Consider the following 27,342-nt stretch of genomic DNA (forward strand, 5'->3'; position numbering starts at 1 on the left):
AGCAGTTGTTCTATCATACCCGAAGGAATTTCATAACCAATATTTTTAGTAGGTGCAGTGGGTTGAGGGGTAGCTAATTGTGGTTCCGGTCGAGGTGAAGATACCCCGAACAAACCCGTCAAAGGATGATTCTCCATAGTGACAAGTGACAATAAATTTTAGCAAGTAGTAATAATTTTTCCTTACCAATTTCCACTTACCAAGAGCGCTTCACTCCCCGGCAACGGCTCCAGAAAAGAGCCTTGGTGACCCACAAGTATAGGGGATTAATCATAGTCCTTTAGATAAGTAAGAGTATCAAACCCAACGAGGAGCAGAAGGAAATGACAAGTGGTTTTCAGCAAGGTATTTTCTGCAAGCACTGAAAGTCGGTAACAAGTAGTTTGATAGCAAGATAATTTGTAACGATCAAGTAACGGAAATAGCAAATAAAGTGCAGCAAGGTAGCCCAATCCTTTTGTTGCAAAGGACAGGCCAAAACGGTCACTTATGATAAGCAAAGCTTTCTTCGGGGTACACGGGAATTTCATCATATCACTTTCATCATGTTGTTTTGATTCGTGTTCGCTACTTTGATAATTTGATATGTGGGTGGACCGGTGCTTAGGTGTTGTTCTTACTTGAGCAAACCTCCTACTTATGATTAACCCCCTCGCAAGCATCCGCAAGTACGAGAAAAGTATTAAGATAAAATCTAACCATAGCATTAAACTTTTGGATCCAAATCATTCCCTTACGAAGTAACACATAAACTAGGGTTTAAGCTTCTATCACTCTAGCAACCCATCATCTAATAACTACTCCACAATGCATTCCCTTAGGCCCAAATATGGTGAAGTGCCATGTAGTCGACGTTCACATGACACCACTAAGGGAATCACAACATACATATCATCAAAATATTGAACACATATCAAGTTCACATGATTACTTGGAACATGATTTCTCCCATGACATCAAGAACAAAAGTAACTACTCACAAATAATAATCATGCTAAAGATCAGAGGGGTATTAAATAGCATAATGGATCTGAGCATATAATCTTCCACTAAATAAACCATATAGTAATCAACTACAAGATGTAATCAACACTACTAGTCACCCACAGTACCAATCTAGGGTTCTGGTACAAGGATTGAACATAAGAGATGAATTAGAGTTTGTAGAGGAGATGATGCTGTTGAAGATGTTGATGGAGATGCCCCTCCCAAAGATGGGAGAATTGTTGGTGATGACGATGGCGATGATTTACCCTCCGGGAGGGAAGTTCCCCCGGTGGGATCGCTCCGCCGGAGGGCAAAAGTGCTCCTGCCCAAGTTCTGCCTCGAGACGGTGACGGTTCGTCCCGAAAGTCCCCTCCTGATTTTGTCTAGGTCAAAATGACCTATATACCAGAAGATGGGCACCGGAGGTGGGCCGAGGAGGGCACAACCCACCAAGGCATGCCTGGGGGGCCTAGAGCGCCCAGGTGGGTTGTGCCCACCTGTTGGGCCTCCTCCGGTAGTTATTTGCTCTAGTATTTTTTTTATATTGCAAAATAATTCTTCGTAAATTTTCAGCTCATTTGGAGATGTGCAGAATAGGTAACTCTGACGTAACTTTTTCAGGTCCAGAATTTCAGCTGCCGGTATTCTCCCTCTTTGTGTAAATCTTGCATATTATGAGAGAAAAGGCATTATAATTACTCCCAAAAGCATTATTATGCATAAAAACATTATAAATAACAGCAGGAAAACATGATGCAAAATGGACGTATCAACACCCACTAAAATATCTTTGCAAATGGCTGACAAATCAATTATCATACCTATTGGTGTCTGTGAGGATGTGCCCGTTGTAGTTGCAAATGTTACTATCTTAACGAACATTGTTATACTTGATATGCCCGAGGACGACAACATGTCGCGCGCCCTGGTGGGTAGTGGGCCTCACAAGGACCGCCCCCTCACTCTCTCTCTCTCTCTCTTACTTCACATCATCACTCACCTCCAGAAAAAATCCCTCTAGCTCTCTCTCTCATGTTATTGCTCCCAAAGCTGAGATTTTCGATCTCTTTGCTCGGAGCTCCATTTCCGAAACTGTTTTGGGGGATTGCTACTTGGTATGTGACTCCTCCATTGCTCCAATTAGTTTTTGTTTTTGTGGTTTATTTTTTGAGTAATTATCTACTATTGGTGCTACTCTAAATGAGCTTGCATATTGAACTCTTTGAGCTCCACGTAGTTTGAATGCTTGATATAGCCTCTAGACATCCATATGGGTAGTCGCTATCAATCTTGTGGAGTTTTGTTGACATTATTTTGTGATCCAAAAATTTCAATAATTTGTTCATAGGAAAAATGGATATCTTCCGAAGGAGTTCCTCGAAGCGGAATGCCAAGGGAGTCCTTGGCGAATCCTCGTACAGTGACCTCAACACTCCTCATAGAGCGGAGGTCCAGCCGTGCAAATGGCCGCACATTGCCTTCATGAACGAAGCCGGATTCTACCAAGAGTTCACGCAATTCATTGCAAATGCTGGACTTACCGAGTTCCTCGTAGATGAGTGTGACCAACACCACATCCTCACAAATTCCTTTATGCAAAATTTTCATTTCCTGAATAGGATCAAACCCCCTGAGGTGCACTTTGATTTATATTATGAACATCATCAGATGCCACTTGCTGAATTCTATGAGATATGTTTGATTCCTTTTGGTGGGGAATTAAGAGAGCCTAGACCATCGTAGTTTGATGGTTTCCTCTGCACCTTAACGTTTGCTAAGGAAAGGGGTGTGTCAAAAGCCATAGCCACTAGTTTGCAGTTTCCTTCTGCGCATTACTTTGCCTTATTCATAACAAAATGTGTGTCTGCCAGAGAAAAAGGCATTGTACTAAGTGCCCCTGACCTTGCCATTTTACACCGTGCACTTCACAATGACCACACCTATAACCTAGGGGCTATCATTGCACGCCTCCTGCATAATAATAGAACTAAAGGAAAAATTCATGGTGGTATTTATGCTACTTGCTTATCAAGATGCTTTAATGTTCAGGTACGCCCCCATGATTACTTGTTGCCTAGAGCTTATTGTCGGTGTCAAAACTGGCGGTTCTCGGGTAGGGGGTCCCAAGGTGTGGATCTAGGATCGATGGGGAACAAGAGACGAAGGACACGAAGTTTACCCAGGTTCGGGCCCTCTCTAAGACGTAAAACCCTACGTCCTGCTTGGTTATATTGAAGTGTATAGGATGACTACATAGTCGATCTACCACGAGATCAGATGAACTAAACCCTAGGTGGGTAGGATGGTGGTTGTTGTTCCAGCCTCTACGGACTAAACCATCTGATTTATATAGGCATCAAGGGTACTAGGGTTACACATGGTCGGTTACAAAGAAAGGATAAACATGCTAATTCTCTGATTCTTGACTTGGAGGACACACCAAGGATCCGAAGGTCTCCTGTCCGGACACGGAGTCGCCTTATAACTCAGCCTTATAGTAGTCATACAACAGCCCACCTGTTCGGCCCATAGGAGATAGGTCGGCCGTCCGAGGACCCCTTAGTCCAGGACTCTACTACCTCTTGAGCATGCATTGGTTTTCCCTTGAAGAGGAAAGGGTGATGCAACAAAGTAGCGTAAGTATTTCCCTCAGTTTTTGAGAACCAAGGTATCAATCCAGTAGGAGACAATGCACAAGTCACCTAGTACCTGCACAAACAATCAAGAACCTTGCAACCAACGCGATAAAGGGGTTGTCAATCCCTTCACGGTCACTCGCAAAAGTGAGATCTAATAAAGATAGTAAAGTAAATATTTTTGGTATTTTTGTTGTATAGATTGCAAAGTAAAGATTGCAAAATAGTAAATGAGATGCGATGTAAATAAAAGAGATTTAATATAATAGGAAAGAGATCCAGGGGCCATAGGTTTCACTAGTGGCTTCTCTCAAGATAGCATGTATTACGATGGGTGAACAAATTACTGCTGAGCAATTGATAGAAAAGCGCATAGTTATGAAGATATCTAAGGCAATGATCATAAATATAGGCATCACGTCCGTGTCAAGTAGACCGAAACGATTCTGCATCTACTACTATTACTCCACACATCGACCGCTATCCAGCATGCATCTAGAGTATTAAGTTCATAAGAACGGAGTAACGCATTAAGCAAGATGACATGATGTAGAGGGATAAACTCAAGCAATATGATATAAACCCCATCTTTTTATCCTTGATGGCAACAATACAATACGTGCCTTGCTGCCCCTACTGTCACTGGGAAAGGACACCGCAAGATTGAACCCAAAGCTAAGCACTTCTCCCATTGCAAGAAAGATCAATCTAGTAGGCCAAACTAAACCGATAATTCGAAGAGACTTGCAAAGATATCAAATCATGCATATAAGAATTCAGATAAGAACCAAATATTATTCATAGATAATCTTGTTCATAAATCCACAATTCATCGGATCTCGGCAAACACACCTCAAAAGAGTATTACATCGAATAGATCTCCAAGAACATCGAGGAGAACTTTGTATTGAGAATCAAAGAGAGAGAAGAAGCCATCTAGCTAATAACTATGGACCCGAAGGTCTGTGATAAACTATTCACGCTTCATCGGAGAGGCAATGGTGTTGATGTAGAAGCCCTCCGTGATCGATTCCCTCTCCGGCAGATCGCCGAAAAAGGCCCCAAGATGGGATCTCACGGCTACAGAAGGTTGCGGCGGTGGAAAAGTGGTTTCGTGGCTCCCCCCGATGTTTCTAGGGTATAAGAGTATATATAGGCGAAAGAAGTACGTCGGTGAAGCTAGGAGGGTCCCACGAGGGTGGGGGCGCGCCTACCCCCCTGGGCGCTCCCTCCTACCTCGTGGCCTCCTCGTGGAGTTCCAGACTTCGACTCCAAGTCTTCTAGATTGCTTTCGGTCCAAGAAAGATCATCGCGAAGGTTTCATTCCGTTTGGACTCTGTTTGGTATTCCTTTTCTTTTCTGCAAAACTCTAAAATAGGCAAAAAAACAAAAACTGGCACTGGGCCGCCGGTTAATAGGTTAGTCCCAAAAATATATAAAAGAGCATATTAAGCCCATTAAACATCCAAAATAGATAAAATAATAGCATGGAACAATCAAAAATTATAGATACGTTGGAGACGTATCATACTCCCTCAGTAGCCCCCAACTAGCCTCCAACCCCGGCGTCCAATAACTCCCAGAGTTCTCCGTGCACATAAAGTCTCCGGCTTGCGTGGCAAGTTCTTCTCCCCCTCTGTGTTCGGAGTAGATCCCCTTAGCCGAGCTCTCCAAAGTTGCTTAGCTCAAATTCGGCCATGTGTTAGCCGGATTGGATTCGGAATCCGAATTGTAAACATTTGCTTAGCCTCGAAGGCCAACCGCTCAAGTGTGAATAGTGCCTTCGCCTGACAACTTTTGGCGAAAGGCCGCAGCCGGTCACAAACATTGAACCATTGTGATAACTCGATTTGTGGTTCGAGGTGGTTCCTCCAATGGCACGTCCCATCAATATGGAGATTGTGCCCCGTTTTTAAGGGATATGATCAATAAGTTTGATTATCCCACTCGCACATAACGTCACAATTATATATGGAAGCAGCGAAGCCTGCGGTGCAGTTAAAGGACTCTTGGTATTACAGTAGCTTATAAAAAGGGAAACAGCCATCGCTATCTCTGCACGCTTTCTCCTTCCTCTCATCATTGTCTTCCCGATCTCCAAAGCTCCAGCGCCCCAATCCACCTCCCCATAAGAAATCCGCCCTAGCCATTCCTTCAATTTCGCCATGGCCGGATCTGGCGCTAAAGGCAAGTGGGAGGCCTCCATCATCACCAATGATGACATCGAGGACTTGAAGCACGTCGGCTACCTCCCGGTTGACGTTGTTCACCGAGCTCCAGAAAAGGGCCAGGCCGTCCCCATGCCCCGACCAGGCGAGAGGGTGGTGTTTATCCCCCACTTTGTCCGGGGACTGGGCTTCCCGCTCCACCCCTTCATCAGGGGGTTGATGTTCTTCTACGGGCTAGATTTTCACGATCTAGCCCTGAACTCCTTTTTGCACATCTCGGCCTTCATCGTCATCTGTGAGGACATTCTTCGGGTCCAGCCATGCTTCGGCTTGTGGCTAAAGTTTTCAACGTCAAGCTGAAGATAGTCGATGGCCAGCAGGCGGACTGCGGGGGGCGATGATCAGCAAGCTCGCTCGGGTAGAGTGGCCAGAAGGTACGTTCATAGATACCGTTAAGGTCTGGCAAAAGAGTGGTTCCATATCACAGAGCCACGCGAGGCGGGGTGGGCAGCTACCCCAGAATTCAGGTCCGGACTGCCCACGAGACTAACCTCGTGGACTAGGAAGAGCCCCGACTAGGGGTCATCAACGGAAGTGGAGGCACTGTAGAAACGTGTCTCCGGTATGATAAAGGCGAACGCTAAGCTGACCAACGTGGTCCAAGTGATGCTCTACCGACGCCTCCTACCTTGCCAGCATAGGGCCACCCCAATGTGGACTTACAAGCCCGATGACCCAGTCACCGTGCTCCGCTTCTATGGCACCACCCACGACAAGTTATGGAAGGTGCTATTCAAGCCCCAAAAGGAGTGGTCGGCCAAGGAGGAAGACATTGGCCTCGACACCGTGCACCCTCCTCGGGAGGTAACGGAGTTTTGTTCTTTATGTTCGGGCGTTTGCCTTTTAACAAGGAAGTTGGCCCATTTTCCCCCACATTCACTGGTGCAGAGACGTGCTATGCAAACGGTTTTTACTCCCTTTCCACGACGGAGTTTTAAACCGTTGCTTAGTGAGCGTGTGCGATAGGGGGGGGGTCCTTCCCAGACGTCCCAGAAACCGTCGGGGATAGGCCCTCCGGCCACACAGGCGGGGGGAAAATGAGCTCAGGTGCGATCGGGCGAGGCATCGAAACCCAATCGTTTCTGTTCGTATGTACATCCCACACGGTGAATCCTAGAAAAACATTTCTGTTCGTATGTATATCACACACAGTTTTTTGTGTGGAAACGTGTGTGCAAGGTGGCCTAATGCCAATAGTTCTCTGCCGGAAGCCGTGTGTGATTGTGAGTTGATCCAACATGCCTGCTTTCTAGAAACCGTGTGGGTTGTTTGAGTTCATCGCCCACGGTGTTGTCTGAGTAACCGTCTGCAATAGAAAACCCCAATAAGCAGGGTAATTAGCCTATTATTGATAATCCATGTAGTAACCAAATTCACATTTCTTATAAAACACACCAGATATTTCATATCCGTATAATAGCAACCAGGATTTCATAATCGAATTACATTAGATAGCTTCAGCACTCAGTTACACCATTACACAACAACACCAAGTTTCACGTGCAACATCGAAAACCTTTGGAAAGTAGCATCATACACGGTAAATAGACAGATGAATCTCATCTGGGAAACTGCAGAAGCGGAAGACAAATATTAAGCCTTTAGTGATGTTGAATGTCCTTGCAACCTTAGGCCAGTGGCTATGATAATTGCCCGCCCAACCTTCGTCCTCTTCAAGAAGACTTCAATATTGTACCGTGGGTGTTGAATGAATACCTTCCTCACCTCTTGACCATGCAGGTGGTTTGAGAGGTAATCATCGGTGAACTGCTTTGGAAAGTACTGAAAACAAAGATATGCATAAATCATTGTTATAAATTTTGAAATGACGCAAGGGGTAAAAACAAGGTAAAAGAGTTAGTACCATCCTATAGTTGACTGATGTCTTCTTCATTGTGCAAACAAAGATCTTGCTGTTATTCATCGCAAGTTTCTTCATCCTAACAATCTTCCTGAGTTTCTTGACTTGACTGATATTCATGGACATCTCATTTCCCCATATGCAAAATGGGTCGAATAGTGGGTCTAAGCCTCTGACAGCAGGACCTACATGTGCAAGACCAAATTGTAAGAAACCTAAATATCAGAATAATTCCTGCAACTGCACAATAATGTGCTATTAGCGACAGGACCATGCATGAGCAAATCTCGATAGTAAACCGCAGTGTCTCCCATTGTTTCCCTGCAACACATATAAGGAAGATCTTGATCAAGTTAAGTGAGAGTTGACATACTATCAGTAGAATATGTATTGAGCACAGCCAAATTCGATTTATTTCTCACATGCATAACAGTACAAAATTGTACCCACAGCAAATGAAAATCAAATTGCAGAATTGAACCAAATAGTTAAATGGACAGTAGACCAAATGAACCAAAACAGTTAACTGAGCACGACATTGCAGAATAGAAACATGTACTAGAAGATAAGACAGTTAACAAAACAAAGAATGCTTGAGAATAGTACTACGAAATGTAGCAATTATTGGACCAAACTGTTAACTAAACACTACATTTCAGAGGATCAAACTGTTAACTGAACATCAGATTGCATATTAACATTACATAGGACAAATCACTAGAAGACACTGGCGGTGGCCTCGAGAAAACAACACGAACTATATTTTAAAGTAGACAACCGTGTGGCGGTGTCGACGGTGGCCTCGAACACGAGGTGCTCCTCGAAGATCTGGCGGTTGGCACGCATAGCAGCCATAGCGACCTCATGCGTGCGTGCGGCTACGATTTGCTTCTCCGCTGCCAGATGCTACTGAGCTCCATGTTATACTGCATGTAAAATGGCTGTGGGCGGTGCTTAATTGGATGACGGGGCCAGAGATTTCGGCGGAAGGTGTCGCACTGTCGGCCGGGGCATGTGGGACGGGGAAGGAGGAGGATGGTGTGGGTGGGGTGTGGATTACCTGACCATATCGACGAGGCCGCGCAGCAAGAAGGGTCGGCGATGAGGAGGCGGTGCTGCAAGAAGAAGGGTCACCGGCGAGGAGGCAGCCCTGCAAGAAGAAGGGTCACCGGCGAGGAGGCGGCGCTACAAGAAGAAGGGTCGCTGGCGAGGAGGCTAAGCTGCCAGTAAGCAGCGGTGAAGGTTTGAACTTGGAAAGCAAGGAGGAACAGTGGAAATGTGGCTATTGGTGGGAGGGAGGGGTGGGGAGATAGATATTTCCGCGGTGGCAGAAAAATTTTGATCGATGCCACGAGAAACTGGCGCGCAAGTGTGGTTCAAGCACGGGCGATGGACTGTAGATGACGAAGCTTCCTGCGTAAGCCAGACAAGACGGTGCGCCAAGATATTTTATATCGCATCCCACACGATTCTTGCTAGTAAACTGTTTGTGGTATACTTGATTTTTTTCATTATATTTTGAAAGAAAAAATGGTGTTACGGAAGGAAAGGATGGTGTTTGAATTGCTAGAACATTTATGTACAGTGAACATGCAACTACATGAGTGTCGTGTTTAAATTTGGAATTATTCCGGGTTGATTTGGCATTTTATGCATTAATTGAGTTTCTAGGCATTTAATGTGCATAATTCACATTTGAACTACAAGCACATGCTCTAGTGCACCAAATTTTTTTGAAAAATCACATGTGTGTCTTTGGGTGAATTTATAGGTCCCATGCAAGAATGGGAATGAAATTAAAACATCTAGGCGTCGTGGCTCGGCCGGGAACATTGAGAAACTTGGTTTTTAAATTCCTGTAAATTCAAAACTCGCCTGAAAACCATGAAACTTGGCATGGTGTCATTTCATGGAACCAACATCCTGTGGTAAAAAAATTGGCCGCATTTGGACAAGTTTTGGTATAAGCTTCTTGCAAACCGGAGCTTCTCTCGAGAAGACTCGTGGTTCCCGAGGGGGGACGTGTCACCTTTGTGTGCGAAACGATATACGCTGCCTACCCCCCCCCCCCCTTGATTTTTTACAGAGGCAACATAGAACTATATGAGTGCCGTGTTAAAATTTGGAGTTATTCTGGGTTCGTTTGGCCTTTTTTATACATTATTGAATTTCTAGGCATTTAATGTGCATAATTAAAATTTGAACTACAAGCACATGCTCCAGTGCACCAAAGTTGGTTGAAAAATCACATGTGTGTCCTTGGGTGAATTTCTAGGTCCCATGCAAGAAATGGGAATGAAATTCAAACATCTGGGCGTCGTGGCTCGGTCGAAAATATTGAGAAACTTGGTTTTTTAATTCATGTAAATCCAAAACATGCCTCAAAATCATGAAACTTGGCATGGTGTCATGACATGGCACCAACATGCTGTGGTAAATTTTTTGGACGAATTGGGACAAGCTTTGGTATAAGCTTCTTGCAAACCGGAGCTTCTCTCAAGAAGGCTCGTGGTTCCGAGAGGGAACGTGTCACGTCCGTGTGCGAAACGACATACACTGCCTTCTCCCACCTTAATTTTTTTACACAGGCAGCTTAGACCAAATAGGAGTTTCGTGCTAAATTTTGGAATTATTGCGGGTTCGTTTGGCCTTTTTATACATTAATTGAATTTATGGGCATTTAATGTGCATAATTCAAATTTGAACTACAAGCACATGCTCCAGTGCACCAAAGTTGGTCGAAAAATCAGATGTGTGTCCTTGGGTGAATATCTAAGTCCCATGCAAGAAATGGGAATGGAATTCAAACATTTGGGCATCGTGGCTCGGCCGAAAATATTGAGAAACTTGGTTTTTTAATTCCTGTAAATCCAAAACACGCCTGAAAATCATGAAACTTGGCATGGTGTCATGACATGGCACCAACATGTTGTGGTAAATTTTTTGGCTGAATTGGGACAAGCTTTGGTATAAGCTTCTTGCAAACCGAAGCTTCTCTCAAGAAGGCTCATGGTTCTGAGAGGGAACGTGTCACCTCCTTGTGCGAAACGACATACATTGCCTTCTCCCGCCTTGATTTTTTTACACAAGCAGCTTAGACCAAATAGGAGTTTCATGCTAAATTTTGGAATTATTTCGGGTTCGTTTGGCCTTTTTTATACATTAATTGATTTTCCAGGCATTTAATGCACATAATTCAAATTTGAAGTACAAGCGCATGCTCCAATGCGCAAAAGTTAGTTCGAAAATCTTTTATGTGTACTTGGGCGAATTTCTAGGTCCCATAGAAGAAGTGGGAATGGAATTCAAACATCTGGGCGTCTTGGCTCGGCCGAAACATCGAGAAACTTGGTTTTAAAATTCTTGTAAATCCAAAACTCGCCTGAAAATCATGAAACTTAGCATGGTGTCATGACATGGCGTGAACATGCTGTGGTAAAATTTTTGTCCGATTTGCGAAGGCGCACACATTAACAATCAACAAAGTCATCTTGGAACAAGTGATGTCACGTTACAAATCGGAAACACAAGTATTATTGAAACCGTGGGCGTTCTACTTACCATTACGTGCCGCCACACATCCCCTTTTTTTATTGGCTAGGACGTGTCGTGCGGGATAGCTATTTGAGTACGGGAGGCGTGCGATAAGACCCCTGCGCGTGCTCGTCGGGAGGAGAGCCCTTTGACCTCTATCTACTGCCCACCTCCCTCCGAACGTCTTCATTAATGGTGCCTGAGCCCCTATTTCATGGTGTGGCTATGTCTCGCTCTACTGAGATTTAAGAGAGAGAAAAGAAAATGTGTAAAGAAAGTTTTGCACGGATCTTGATGTAAGTTCCGACGGACCTATATGGCAATGACCGCGACTTATAGCAAGACTGATGAATATAAGGACGATGATAGTGGATAATAATTTTCTTACATATTTAGGAAGATAATTAAAAAAGCCACATGCGGCAACGCCCGAAATACACAAGGGCAAAAGAAGAAGGAAGACAACGATCTGGCTTGCTGATCTCTACTTTCTTGATGCGTTGCTACAGACCGCGGGAACTAGTCTCCGCGGCGAGTGGTGATGAGCTCTTTCGTGTCCTCAAGACGCTACTTGAGAGCATCCACGGATTCCTCCACCAGCCTTTGGTGCTCGATGCGGAGCATGGCATTCTCGTCCATAAGTTTCTTGACGATGATGCTAGACCTCTGCAACAGGGCAGTGGTCTCCTTGTGCTGCTTCGTCGTTCCGGCGATCTTCGCCCTCAGCAGGTCACGCTTGGTGCAGAGCTTCGTCTTGTCCTCCCCTAGTCCCCGGATGATGCTGGTAGCATTTTCAAACGAGGCATTCATCTTGTCCTACTGCTTCATCCAGTCGGAGATCCGACCCATCAGGTCATCGAGCATAGCGTGCATGCGCCTGTGAGAGTCCTCGCCTGCCTGCGAGACATTTTCCCAGGCCGCTGCAATGCGGGGAGACAACTCTGCTGCATTCGCGGTGTGGCGGGACATCTCTACTACTTATGCGGCACGGCCGGACCAGTCTGCCGCATCGACGGCGTGGCGGGACCTCTGTGCTGATTCGGTAGCGTCCCGGGACCTCTGTGCTGCTATGTCCATGTGGCGGAACATGTCGGCTGCTTTCGCGGCGAGGTGGGACATCTCTCGTGCTTTCGCTTCCATTCTCGACTCTCCCTGGTAGTAATCTCTCGACCCAGAACTCAAGATGGCCATGGCAGACGCAAGGGAACGACAATGAATGACTTGTTTGTTTTTGTGGATGAGGAGTTGAGGAGGAATTTGCAGTCATCTTGGAGTAGTAGTATTTATAACCAAGTACTAATACGCTCCTAAGTGGGAACCCGTTTAGGTTTTGATCAGTGTGAACAGGTTTGCAATTAAATATAGCATGGTAGTAATTTGGAATGTGACGGGACGCAGGATCAAAATTTATTGGCGGTTATATAATTTCTAAGTGCGGCACTATTCCCGGACGGCGTAACATGGGCACGCTTTCTCGGCCGCGTACGTGGCGTTTGCACCATAGGGTGCACCACAATAGGCGATGTCAGCACACATCTTGTTCCAACAATCATGCGCACTCGTTATTACCATTGCGCATGCTTCTTTTAATTAGAATGTGTGCCCGTCTAGTGCACACACGTTGATCTATCTAACGGTTTTTGTTTGTTGTGGCTAATCACAAACAGTTCATCCGTGTGAAGTGTATGCCGTCAATCGCAGACACGGTGATCTGGCTGACCGTTTCTGTTGTGTTGCCTAGTCACAAACAGTTCATCTGCCTGAAGTCTATGCCCTCAATCACACACACCTTCATCCGGCTGCCCGTTTCTGTTGTTTCGCCTCATCACAAACAGTTAATCTGACTGAACTGTATGCCGTATATCACACATGCCTTCATTTGGCTACCCGTTTATGTTCTTCTTCCTCATCGCGTCTGAACCGTGTTTGATGTATCCGCCATCGCAAACGTTTTGCATCTTTTTTGACGGTTTTTTTACATCACCATTTGCGATTAATGCATCACACACAGTTTTGTCAAAGGGTCTCTAATTATCGTGTCGCGTTAGCAGCATCCTGCAGTAGTGATTCATAGGGCTGGCTTGAGAAGGCCGCGCAGATCAACAGTCCGGCCCCGCTGCCCAAAGACCCCAGGGCGGCCCTGCTGGAGGATATGCTAACAGTGGTGCCATACAAGGCGCCAGAGAAGGAGAAGAAGAAAGTCAAGTCAAGGGAGGCCCGAGGAGGCGTCCGCCCAAGAGGGAGTTCGGACACCAAGTCCAGGGAAACCCAAGCTCCCTCCGCTCCCGAGGGGGGCAGGAGGGGGACGGGGAGGAGAGCGACTCCTCCCGAACAAGGAAAAGGGCAGCGTCGGACGACGCCGACGAGGAGCAGCCTCCTCATGCCCCGAAGAAGGAGTGCAGGCCCAGGTTTGTCATGCCTGATGATAGTTCGGACTCCGCTAAGGGGTCCGAAGCTTCTGAAGAGGTTCCGCAAAGGAACCCCAGGGTCAAGCCCCCTGCCCAAAGGTAAGAATCCAAAGACTCCTTGGGTGTTTTGTTTTGTTAGTTTATCACTGATCGAGTACGTGTGTTTCATAATGCAGCCCAGCGCGTGACCTCCCAACTGATGAAGTATCAGAGGGGAACTCTCCGCCAGCTGAGCTAGCGGAGAGTGGGACCACGTCCCGCTCTACGCCTCCTCCGGTCATCGGGGAGACCCGAGAGGTGGTGTCTTGTAGGACCCCTCCCGGCCCGGACATGGGAGGTGGTGGCGATGACGTCATGGCCGAGGTTAACACCTCGGTCACCGAAGACTAGGAGGGGGTATCCCTCTTGGTGAACAAGGAGGGCGAGCTCGGTCAATCCGAGCCCTCCCCAAAGACGGTTCCGGAGCCCCCAAGGCCCCCGGAGTCGTCAATTCCGCCCTCGACCGAAGGGAGGCCCAGGGCCCCGCTGCCAGCGCCGAGTACCAGATATTAGGTTGCGGCTGGGTGGCCAGACATGATGGAGGAGGCTTTGAATAGCTCCTCCGTCATCGCAGAATACCGCGCCCTGATGGACGTGGTTTTGGAAAGAATTCGGTCCGTTAACAACGGACTGAAGGAAGCTTTTGGCGGCCTTCTGCCGGGCTTCAAGGTAAGCCATGTAATATCCTTTTTATAAAGTAAATTTCTCAAGGAAGGTCATCTAATCCTCATATATAGCAGCCCCCGAGACTATATCAAGATTGAAAAACCTGGCAGAGGATCAAAAATCATAGAATCGGGATACTAAGTTATGCGAGCTGTGTTTGTAGGCCTCATCTCTGGCGGCGGCTACCAATGCCGCAAAGCTGGCCGAAGTGAATCGAAAGATCAAGAGCTCCGATGAGGAGCTCGACCTTGTCAACAAGCGGTTTGACAAAGCGCAAGGTTAGTCCAAACGATACTTTGATCAGTTCGACTTTCCTTATCTGGTGAAGTATCGGGGGTGAACCCTAAGCAAGGAATGCATTTAATACGACTGTAGTTGTCACCGCGGAGGTCGAGAGCCTCAAGGCCGAACTAAAGAAGGCAAAGCAGGAGGTCGAGCGAGCGGCCGCCGAGATTTCAACGGTGAAGGCCTCCAGTGACAAGCACGAGGCCAGAGTGGCTGCGGTGCAGCAGGAGCTCAAGGATGCCATCACTAAATGTGAGGACCTTCAGCAGAAAAATAAGGGTCAATCCACCGAGTTGTCTATGTTGAAGCAGGAGATCCATGAGGCGAAGTCGGAAATGCGGGGCGCCCGAGAGGAACTCCGGCAAGTGAAGCTTATTACGAATGGTAAACCATACTTACTGCAAAGTATCTTTGGCGGTCACTGATACGTTTCCAACGTACTATAATCTTTTATTGTTCCATGCTATTATATGCATTATTATGCTATTTTATATCATTTTTGGGACTAACCTATTAACCTAGTGCCCAGTGCCAGTTGTTGTTTTTTTCCATGTTTTTGTCTTTTACAGAAAATCAATACCAAACAGAGTCCAAACGGAACGAACTTCTTGACGATTTTTCTTGGAGCAGAAGAAACCTAGGAAGCTTTGGGAGGAGGCCAGAAGAGCCATGAGACCACGACAAGCTTGGAGACCGCGCCCTAGGGGGCGCCTCCGAAGCTTGTGGGCCCCCTATGGCTCCTCTAACCCTAATCTTTGCTCCATAAATACTCAAATATTCCCCATATACCAGAGGGCACACCAAAAATACTTTTCCATTGCTACAAGTTTCTGTCCTTGTGGGATCCCATCTGGAGACCTGTTCAGGTACTCTGCCAGAGGGGGATTCGATCACGGAGGGCCTCTACATCAACCTTGCTGGCCTTCCAATGATCTGTGAGTAGTTTACCACAGACCTACGGGTCCATAGCTAATAGCTAGATGGCTTCTCTCTCTCTCTCTTTGATCTTCAATACAATGTTCTCCTCGACGTTCTTGGAGATCTATTCGATGTAATCTTCTTTTGTGGTGCGTTTGTTGAGATCCGGTGAATTGTGGATTTATGATCAGATTATCTATGAATATTATTTGAGTATTCTCTGAACTCTTTTGTGCATGATTAAGATAGCTTTGTATTTCTCTCCGATCTATTGATTTGGTTTGCCCAACTAGATTGATTTTTCTTGCAATGGGAGAGGTGCTTTGTGATGGGTTCAATCTTGCGGTGTCCTCACCCAGTAACAGAAGGGGTAGCGAGGCACGTATCTGTATTGTTGGCATTAAGGATAAAAAGGTGGGGTTTATTCATATTGATTGGATCTATCCCTCTACATCATGTCATCTTGCTTAAGGCATTACTCCATTCTTGTTAACTTAATACACTAGATGCATGCTGGATCGCGGTCGATGTGTGGAGTAATAGTAGTAGATGCAGGCAGGAGTCGGTCTACTTGTCACAGACGTGATGCCTATTGTCGGATTCAGGGCTCCACAGACCCAAGAAAGGTTCGAACTTTGCGGCATGTGTGAAGAACTCAACCTATCTAGCCTACCAGCATGTCGCCCCACGGCCTAGCTCGATTCACGTGAATGAGGAAGAAGATGAACATGGCAGTTTACCCAGGTTCGGGCCACCTTGCGGTGTAAGACCCTACTCCTGCTTTGTGGTGGATTGGCCTCACGAGGGGCTGAGGATGAACTAGTACAAAGGATGAACAACCTCGCGAGGTCTATGGGTGAGGGAATGAGTCGACCCCTTCTATGGTGGTGGCTAACCTATATTTATAGTGGCCTCGGTCCTCTTCCCCCAAAACGTAGGCGGGAAGGGATCCCACAGTGGCCAATTTGAAAGGCGACAAGTAGTACATCTTATCCTGAGGAAAGGTGGTCTTCGCCTGCAAAGCTTCTCGTCGTGACGCAGCGGTGGGCTCGGCGATGACATCTGTCCTGTCGTCCTGGTGGTCTTGGTCTCGTTGCACCGGAATGGAAACCTTTGCCAGATTCCTCGGGAACCCACGCATGTCCTTGCCTCCTTAGCACAAAAGAGGAAACTGCCTCCTCTACGCCCACTGGCGTCCGCCTGCCTTGGTCTTCATGGCTTGCGTCATGGTAGCCTCATGAGGCTGGGTACCTGCATAGAGATCTCCGCTCCTCGGGAGATCTTGGTGTCGTCCGCCTCGCGAGGCTTGGCCCCTCGCGGCGGTCTTGTCTTGGCGGCCTTGTAGATGGGCTATACCAGGCCGTTGATGGAGCCATGCCATGGGCCGCATGCAGGCAAGTCTGGGTACCCTGGTTCCCAGAACACCGACAGTAGCCCCCAGGCCCAAGGCATGCTCGGACTTGGCTTTGAGACAAAGCCAAGGGGCAAGGGCGAAGCGCCGCGGGCCCCAATCACCTGCGAGCTAGGCCGGCGTGTGGCTCGAGACGTGGGAGCCTCCGCTTCCCCACGCTGCCTCGGCAACTGCTCAGACTTGACAACTGCCTGGTGCATGCAGCGGGGCCATCATTACTTGGAGTGTAGGAGGCCGCCGGTTAGCCTTCCATTGCCTATAAATGGGGGGCAGAGGCCCCAGCCCATCTTCATCTTCTTGCAGCTCGCTTCTTCTTCTCCTTCGCTGCGCCGCCGCCTCGCCAGGGCATCCATGGCGCCAATGAGGAGGTTCTCGGCCACCGAGAAGGGAAAGGCTCCTAAGGAGGGACCAGGCTCGCCACAGCCCAAGAGGGTCCGCGGCTGTCCCCGCAAGTATGCCGCAACGCCGGTGGTGGTTCCCGAGGGCACTTTGCTGAAGGCTGGCACCACCTCTGGCAGTCATGGGGAGGCTCCCTCCCGCTCCAGAAACTATCGCGGCCGAGGTCGGCGTGGCCAAGGAGGGAGGCACGTGGCAGCCACTCGGCCATCGTGCCCGCGATCCCATTCAGCCGACGCGTCCTCGGAGTTTGTGGTGAGGGCGAAGAGGCCGCAAAGTGTCTGGTTCCAGCTCCCACGCTTGCTCGCAGGCGCGCTGCCGGCCGGGGGACCTGGCGTCCTTTGGCTGCAGGCCGATGGTTGTTGCAGCAAGGCCTCATGGGTGGAGGTCGAGGTCACCCCTGCCGGCAACGTGTTCCTGAACCACGGGTGGCAGCCGTTCGCCCGCGCGCGCGGCCTACAGGGGAGGTGTACTCTGCACTTCGGGCATAACGGCGCCGCGACCATCTACGTTAGGATCTTCGAGGAGGACGGCAGGTGTCTGGGGTGCTACCCAGAGAGCGACAGCGACGATGACGTCCACCCCTCCGACAACGACGGTCGGAGGGACGGTAGCATCCTCGGCGGTGAACTTGCCCTTGGCAATGGTCGCGACGCTTCGAGCGGTGGTGGCTCCTCCTCTGGGGAGAGTACGAGGGACGGCGACTACGACAAGCCACCACGCCATTGAGCTCGGACGAGGAGGGAGACGAGCCACCTCGCCATCATGCTCTGGTGAAGCAGGAGGAGGACTCCGACTAAGCGCGGTCATCGCTGGAGCCGGGCCTCAGGAGCCGCGGTGTCGCGAGGCTGCTTTTGCTTTTTTCCTTTTCCCTGCATCAAGAAGTAGAAAGCCCTACCGGGGCGTGTAATGAACCATCGCGCTTGCGCCATTATATTAACGTTTTTATATCGCATCCTGGCATTCGTGTTGCTACTAATTGACAGGTTCTTGCTGATCGTGATTAGGATAACTTAGCTTAGTGTGCTTGCGGTAGACTCCCATGCCGCGAGGGTGTGCTTCTCTGGAGCTTGGATCTCCTGCGCGCCCCTTGTTCCAGAGAGATCCTACCAGGGGTTTCCTTCTTGAGGATCCAAAGGTTCTCTGGCCTCAGGAAGCGCCCAACAGCTGCGAGGCCGGTCTTTAGCGGGCCATGAAGATATCGGACCTCCGGAGGGGCCTCACATGGTGCCGTGCCCAGTGCGAGCCCCAAGCGAGGACCGATCACTGCTGGTACGCCGGGTCGCGATGCCCGGCAAGGCCAGGAGGTGCGGGCTCAGGAGGGCGTGCATGCCCGTTGGCTCGTTTTAAGAGTGTTGCGCAAGGATTAGGACGCCAAAGGTTACGACACCAAGGCTTTGGCGAGGTGTGTTCGCGGGCGGGCCCAGGCGCACACACCGTGCCCAGCCCCCGCGCGCGAGGAAGAGCGATGGGCAACTGCCACTCTCCCTAAAGCGAGACTTGAAAGAGCGAACGCTGCGAGGAGAAAAAATTCCCAACCCTTTCATATAAAGATGCGAGAACTTCGAATTTCATTCCAAGAAGTGGCAAATCAGCTACAGAAAGCAAGCAAAAGAACAGCCGCGTCTGGCACCTACACTAGTCTTCTGGTCTTCCTGCCAGCGCGGAGCATGGGGCTTCCACTAAGACATGGGTGGGAGACCCCGTGAGGCTCAAGGGCAGCACTCAGGAGACTCCGGGGCATGTACAGCCCCACTCATTATTACGTGAGAGTGTCACGAGTGGAGACTTGAGAGGTGCATGGCGCCCGCCTGTTACGGGTAGAACTTCCGGAGCTACTGGATGTTCCAGGCATTCTGGATGGGGACCCCGTCCTGTGTCTCCAGGCGCGCGGCGCCAGGCCTGGAGACACGGGCGATCATGAACGGGCCCTCCCACATGGGCGAGAGCTTGTGAAGCCCCTCCCTGGAGAGCACCCACCTCAGGACAAGCTCACCCACCTCAAGGGTCCTGGAGCGGACGTTGCGGCAGTGGTACCGCCGTAGCGCCTGTTGGTATCTCACGGCATGGAGCGAGGCTTGGTGGCGGGCCTCCTCCCCGAGCACGAGATCTATCCCCCGCAAGGCGTCCTAGCGTGGCGCCTGTCAGACGCCAAGACCCTCGGGGAGCGATGTTTGACCTCGTGTGGGAGGACTACCTCAGCACCGTAGACGAGGAAGAACGGGGTCTCACAGGTGGGCTTAGTCACGGTGGTGCGGTTGGACCTAGCACGGACTGAAGCTCATCGATCCAACCCCTGCCGCAGCCTCGAGTTTCTTCTTGAAGCTCCTCGTCTTGAGGCCCCTTAGGACCTCTGCGTAGGCGTGTTCAGCTTGGCCGTTACTTCGTGGGTGCTCTACTGAAGCGTAGCATATCTGCGTTCCAAGGTTAGCACAATATGTTTTGAAGAGGTTGCTCGTGAACTGAGAGCCATTGTCAGTGATGATACGGTTGGGGACCCTGAAGCGGCTCACGAGGCCCTTGATGAACTTGATGGTTGAGCCAGCTGGGATGGTGCGCACGAGCTCCACCTCCGCCCACTTGGTGAAATTGTCAATGGCGACGTAGAGGTAGCGGTAGCCCCCAACTGCTCGGGGAAACGGGCCCAGGATATCCAGCCTCCAGACCGCGAAAGGCCATGAGAGCGGGATGGTCTGAAGGCCCTGAGCGGGCTGGTGGATCTGTTTGGCATGGAACTGACAGGCCTCACGGGATCACACCAGCTCGGTGGCGTTGTTGAGTGTCGCGGGCCAGTAGGACCCACTACTGGAACGCCTTGCCCACGAGGGTGCGCAACGAAGAATGGTGCCCGTAATCCCCGCCATGGATGTCAGCCAGCAACTCGTGCCCTTCCTCCTTGGAGATGCATCGCAGCGAGACATCGTTTGGGCGCCTTCGGTGGAGCTCGCCGTCGTGCAATCAGTAAGCGGTGGCCTGACGGGCCACGCGTTCTGCATCTTCCTCCTTCTCCGGCAGGGTGCCTCGGAGAAGGTACGCCTTGAACTCTTCCACTACAAAAAAAACCACTTCCATGATGATACGTGTTTGTCACAGTAGGTCACGTTGTTTGTCATGCATGTACATCCATGACGATTTTATGACAGAATCAAGATAGTCATACCTATGCTATCATAGAAGTGTTCCGTGACAATAGCAAAATTATCATCACGGAAGTGTCCACTTCCATGACTATAAATGGCGCATCATGGAAGTGCTTTCGTCAAGGGTAACCGACACGTGGCATCCACCGTAACGGGTAGCCGTTAAGCTATCGGGTTCTGGTTTGGATCCGATAACCTATTAACAGCCCGGACCAATGGGGATTTTCCACGTGTAAAATCATCATTTGCTGGAGGAAACATGTGTCGGCTCCTCGGTGGGCCAGATGTCGTCCGTCCAATGGAGGAGACGTGCCTATGATACGTTGACACGTGGCAGGGCCCAACAGAGGCCCATATAGGTTAAAAAGGCCGGCCTAGTCAAAGGCCCGTAGTATTTACTCAGGTATTAGCAGGGCAGCCCACTAACGGCATGTTTAAACATGGCCCATTTATGGCCCGAAGCCAGATCTGGCCTGTTAATTGTTCGACGAATATTTGGGCCCAATTATGGCCCAGTGACATTTCGGCCTGTTAGAGGCCCGATGTAGACATGGGTCCATTTCAGCCCGGTGTGTCTTTCGGCCTGGGAATGGCCCGTGCTGCCCATGGGCCATATATGGTCTGACACGACATCTGGCCCTCTAACGGCCCGTGATAAAGGTGGCAACAGTTCAGCCCAACGTGACTTTGGGCCTGTTAAAGGCTTGTCGTATAATTCGCCCAGTTGATGCCTCTAATAAGCTTTCGTCCTCTTAAAGGCCCATGATATCAGTGGGCCAACTAAGGCCCGACATATGTTTCGGCCTGGTAATGGCCCGTCATATAACTGGGCCAATAATGGCCCGGTCTACATTTCAGCCTGCTGAAGGCCCGTCGTCGACTAGTGAAAATTGAAGCCCAACATGCATTTCAGCATGCTAAAGGCCCATGGTTTCTTCTGGGCCGTAACAGGCCAGCAGAATATTCAGCCTGTTGATGGCCCGAAGCTACATGGGCCCAACTCAGCGTTGGGTCCACTAAAGGCCCAACTAAACTTTGGGCCGAGTATAGGCCCATGTAAGTTGTGGGCCTGGCGCAAAGTGTGAAGGCCCCAATGGCCTTTCAGGCCCAATAAAGTTGCAGGCAGGCCTGATTGTGGCCCGCTAAAATGCAGGCCCGGTCGACTACATCAGATTTTCGCCGTTTTTTTCAGATAGCGAATGATGGCATATATAGTAACTAGTAGGAATTAAGAACAAACCTACTCAATAAAGAAATTACTGCATAGTAACTTAGAATAAACCTACACTATACAATAAAGGATTTATGGTATATTAGATCCACTGGGCATCGAAGTTCGTCACCAGTGATCATAAAGCGCAACGAAGAAGCGGATTACAAAAACTGGGTGCCATTGCAGCGTAACAAAATAATACTGAACCAAGACCACTTCAAAGATAGTTCAAGAAAGGTTAGCCTTGCGCGGGAACTGCTGCGCAAGCTGCTGAGCAAGGTTGTGAGACCGACCTAGCATGTCAGTCATAGCTTCCGGGTGTAGCTGTTTAGCAATGAGGTTCTCATTGGTGTTCTCCGCAATGTTTCTTAGAGATAGGACTTCAAGTCGAAGTTGAGTTGTAGAATGCCTTTCTGCTAGAACTTGGGACTAAAGAAGTCGAATGTGCATGGTATGAATGTTTTATCTTACTCAAAACAAGCATACATATAGGGAGTATTGAGTAATGCGCATGGTATGAATAAGGAATTTGGTTTTACAAGTAAAACTTGGAACTTACAGTTGTTGCGAACATGCATTTTGATAGAAATAGCAAACTAAACAGCAGTTGACGATAGGGAGTATGAGCAAATTAAACAGCAGTTGAGGATAAAGGCTTTATAAGGACTGACTTACATTAACAGTTAACACCGGCTTTATAATGCCCTTCTCCATGTCAAGGGAAGGATAACTCAAGAATTTCAGCACAGAATCTTCTTCATAAGCATTGCCTGTACTCTACATTTTGTAGAGAGTAATTATAGATATGATAATACTGGAAGGGATAGAGGACAATGAAGATAAGATGCAGATTGATGCTACATAATCAACTACCAATCCCTGGAAGTACAAGCGTTACATGACAAAATGTACTGACAAGAGCAATGGGCTACACTTCCGCATTGGCATTGTCTGTGTATTCAACTTTTTGGTAAGATAAAATATAGATCTGATATTTTTTAGTAAATGGTGGGCGAGGGAGATAAGATGCAGAATGCTACACAATGAACCAATCCCTCTGCCCATAATATAAGAATGTTTTGTAAACTGGTGTACTATACAAAACGCTCTTATATTATGGGACGGAGGGAGTAGCTATTAATGTAAGTATAGTGATAGACGACCTTTAGTCCTTACAAGAATACCGCAGAGCTAAACCTCTTCAAAAGCATTGGGTTGATTCTAAATCTATGTAAGAGTCGATATGGATCTTATAATGTCCACCAAATGGAGGATAACGAGGCTAACATGTGCAGTGATGCTACATAATCAACCAGCTATGAAAGTAAGTATGGTCATACAGGGCAAGAGGTACTAACAAGAGCAATGCAGTGTGCAATATAGTTGCGAGATTCTGTGGTCCCTTGAGAATGACTGTTCTTCTGCAAACAGTTTTCGTACAAGTGAGACGTTAAGGCACATGCAGAAATGTAGTTCAAATTGTGATGTGATATCATAGACAGTACCTTACGTTGCAGACGAGACCAATGTGTAACAAGATTATTCCAGTCACTGACTGATAAATGTAGCACCGGAGACTTTACAGAAATTTCATTTAGAGGCTTGCCATTGATGTGCGCTTGCCTCATGTAGGAATGATACTTCATCAACGAGTGCTTGAAAACCGCAACCAACCCTTGCTTGTCTTGACTATCCAGTTTGGTCCTCACCTATTTAAAAGAATGATATCTTGTGTCTTCTGTCAACAGTAACATATGCAGTAATTACCATGAATAACATTAGTACATACGCGTCAGTTGCGGAGGAAGATTGGAAATTGTTCTTTGTCTGTGGTATAATCTTTCCATGAAGGAAAGATGCGCACAAAGTTCCAGACAACAATATAAGCTTCGTCTTCTAAACTGGGAAGAAGTGGAACAGGAGTCCTATTTGCTGCAACTGGGGCTCTCTCTCGTTCGAAAAGGGATTTGGCTACTGGATTAGGTGTAGTCTTTACTGGAATGGGGGTTTTGTGTCGTAGAGCTGGTGCTATGTCAACTGGCATCATCATACTGTTTGCCGCGGTTGGGGTCTGCTGAGTGGGGGCATCAGAGATGGCCAGTGTAGTAGGGCTAGAGTCTGCTAGATTTGTGGTCGTGTTTTCTGGGTCTGGTGATATTGCAACTACACCTAATGGGCTATTTGATTTATCAGGTGTCACTACCTTTTCCAAATACTTTATTCGTGCTCCTCCGCGATTAGCAATCACCCTCTTCCTTTTGAACGTCTGATACACAACAACAACATTTGAATGGATAAATATGGTATGATGACAGATGGAGTATGTACTGAAAATGGATAGGCAGGGCGTATTCACATACACGATGTGTAACTAAGCTAATGGCAGTGCAACAAAGTAGAAGCAATGCAAAGCATCAGTTGCAAGATATGTGCGACCAATATAACCTTGGAAAGTTAGAGCAAGCACCTTGATGGGTGAATAAGATATGGCCTCTGCATCTGACTCCTCCACTAGGGAGCTACATTGACATAGGTCTCCCTCTAGCTCATGAATCTGTAGGTGGAGAGCATTTGCATTGCATTGCATCCATACTTGATATCAGTCCCTTAATGCCAAGTTTGACAACCATGGCATTGTTCTGCTTTATTCTTTTCATGCGCGCAAGCTCATAATCATTATGATGTTGTTCAGTATCTCAGATTCATGAAAACATAAAAAGTAGTCAGATTATCTATGGAATGCATTGCAGATTCAACTCGAAGAGTGTCTCCCTATAAACCCCTGCGTATACAAAGTTCACCCCCCCCCCCCAACCATGCTGACCAGACCACACACAAAAATACAAACCTCTTATGTCTCTATAACAGGCAGACACACATTTCAAAACTAAAGTAGGAACATTAGAATCATATCAAATTCATATTTGAACAAATAAACTAAGGAATTATGAGTGGCATAATGTTTAGCTTCAAGGGTGGAGTGCTGGTAGTGCGACACAAAACAAGTGGGCAGATTGTATTCCATGTAAAAGATCGTAGTCTATGTAAAAGGTGGATATGACACTTTCTTTCTATACAATGCAGTGTTCGTTGCTCACGCATGATGGAAGAGATCACACAGAGAAATACTATCCACTCATGTCTGCGGTTCCAGTATTTTGAAATAGGGTGGTCCACCCTAAAAGAATATTGACAACAAATATGACCAGGCAAGCATAGAGGTAGTGAATCAATCATTACTTGTGAGCTTACTAGGACAAGTATGCAGAATTGTAACTGCAGTAAGAGACCGTCCAAAATCTGAATCAAGAAGTTGGTCTAGCACTTATTGTTTGCAACTAATCGACCTGAATAATTGGGTATCATATCGAATGAGTAAGAAAGACAAGTAAAATTGTCAATAAACCTGGCCTGCTGTAGTAATCTGGGTCAATGTCCCTATGACCAACAATCCAAAATGACTAGTATCTGTTCCTAGGGCCGGAATTTTGAAACCCTGTGAACTTTACAGGTACTAAAGATTACTGAAATACATCTAAACCATTAAGTGTAGGTAGCACTCAGTACACAACAGACCCTAATGGCAGCCCTGCCTAATGAGTAATGAATCAATTAGAAAATGGGTGATGAGGAGTGGCTGCTGAGTGTTGAGGACGTATCTCAGGATAAATCGGGTTGGCTTAGTGGTTGTTGTACGCCTGAGCCCTGAACGGACTGGGAAGGTAGGCACGGCAGCGTGCCCCGGCAGTGGTGACGCTGTTGGGTGAGCGGCTCCTGACCTCCTGTTAGTCCGGCGTCTCCTCCTAGAGGCATGTCGTTCGGGGACGGCAAGTGGTCGGCGAGGCAGGCGGCTGGGGGCGAGTAGAGATTGAAAGTGCAGCAGAACACAGGGGAATCGAGGCCTGGGCTGACCCAAAATCCCAGGGGGGCGCGGCCCACCGTGGGCACCCTGTAGATCCACACCCGGGCAGTGTACATGCATTTTCAAAACTAAATTAGGAACATTTAGCTGACCAATTAAACGACTTTGTTTTAATAATATCGTATTTGTATTTGAACAACTAAGCTTGTTTAGCTTGATGGGTGGAGCAGTGCTATTATGACACGAAGCACGTATGATGATCGTATAGTGATCATAAAAGGGGGGAAACCCTGAGCATGATCAATTAAACCCTATTATGACTGTGCAATGGAAGATTTGAAGCAGCAAAGTGCAGAAATGCTGTTTAGCAGCCATTGTTTGCTTCGAACAAAGAACTAAATTCTAAGAGCTGGAAAGAAAGTACAGTAACCAAGTTACGATCTATTTTCTGGTTGAGATCAAAAAGTTGAGCAGATATGAAGTACCACCCCTCTTGCGGCGCCGTGTAGCCATCGGGGGTGCGATGGCTGACGGTGGCATTGAAGCAGATCTGCGACGGTAGATGGGTGCATCGGGGGATAAGTCCCGTTGCGGTGGACGAGAAGATCGTGGGAGCGGCCCCAACAAGGAGGACGGCGGCGCCGATGAAGCAAGAGGACGCGATGCAAGGCTCCTAGTCCGTCGTCGTGGATGACAAACGTCCATATCTAGCAGTGGACGGCGCGGTCTTGGTAGGCGCTCCGGCATGGTGGAGGACGGCGGCGATGGATGGGGTGGAGGACGGCGACGATGGATAGGGTGGCAGACGGAGGAGGCTGCTATGGGGATGGTGTTCTAGCGCGGACGGTGTATGAATGGGAAAATAGAGGTAGCGGTATGGGGAACCATGTTTTTGGGACGCGCCTGTCTGAAATATGGGAAAGTTATGAACTTAGCCCCCGTTTAAAATTTAGACGTCTCGTCACTTGGGGATAGGACGGTAATCTCGCATCTCCCCAATATTTTCCCAAAGCGACTTCGGGCGAGGAGAGGGTGTTTTGGCGCCCACGGTGTATGACGGGGCTGACAGGTAGGGCGGTTGTGTCATGTCTGAGTGAATTTACAAACCTGCCCCTATTGAAAATATTTGCTTACATCAATTTCGGCCGAGTCGAGTTTGTTTTGCCACCCACCGTGTATGAATGGGGAAATGGAGGGAGAGACATAGGTCTTTCGGACGAGCTTGAATCAAATGTGTTTTGCCGCCCATGTTTGGCGCCCACCGTGTCTGAATGGGCTCGGAGGCGGTCGTGTCACGTCTAATTGAAGTTGCTAACCTACTCCTATTGAGAGCAGTGGAAATCGAGCCGATGGATTGTCCGTGTAAGGGGTAGACAGTAATTTCCATCTCCCAAACACTGGCTTCGGGCAGCCGATGTGGGAGTGGACATTTTGCCGATTCTTTTGAATTTTGGGACAATAAGCATCCACATTTACCCTGGCAACTAAATTCGAATCCATTTTGTATTCTTATACGAATCTTTATAAATCATTCTATGTGTTTTTATATATATTCAAAAGCACGACAAAGATGTATTCCGCTGTCATATATGAATATGATTTAGTAATGCTGATACACGAATTCAGAAGCTAGAATCGAGTTTAAGGTGAATTCAAATATTTGAAACCACTTTATGTCCAACTCAAGTGTCACACGCAGCATAATATGTACTCCCATTTAGATATGTACACAAGCGATGTCTCAAGATTCAAAGTACC

Source organism: Aegilops tauschii, chromosome 2 (assembly GCF_002575655.3).
Source record: "Aegilops tauschii subsp. strangulata cultivar AL8/78 chromosome 2, Aet v6.0, whole genome shotgun sequence".
NCBI classification, from domain to species: domain Eukaryota; kingdom Viridiplantae; phylum Streptophyta; class Magnoliopsida; order Poales; family Poaceae; genus Aegilops; species Aegilops tauschii.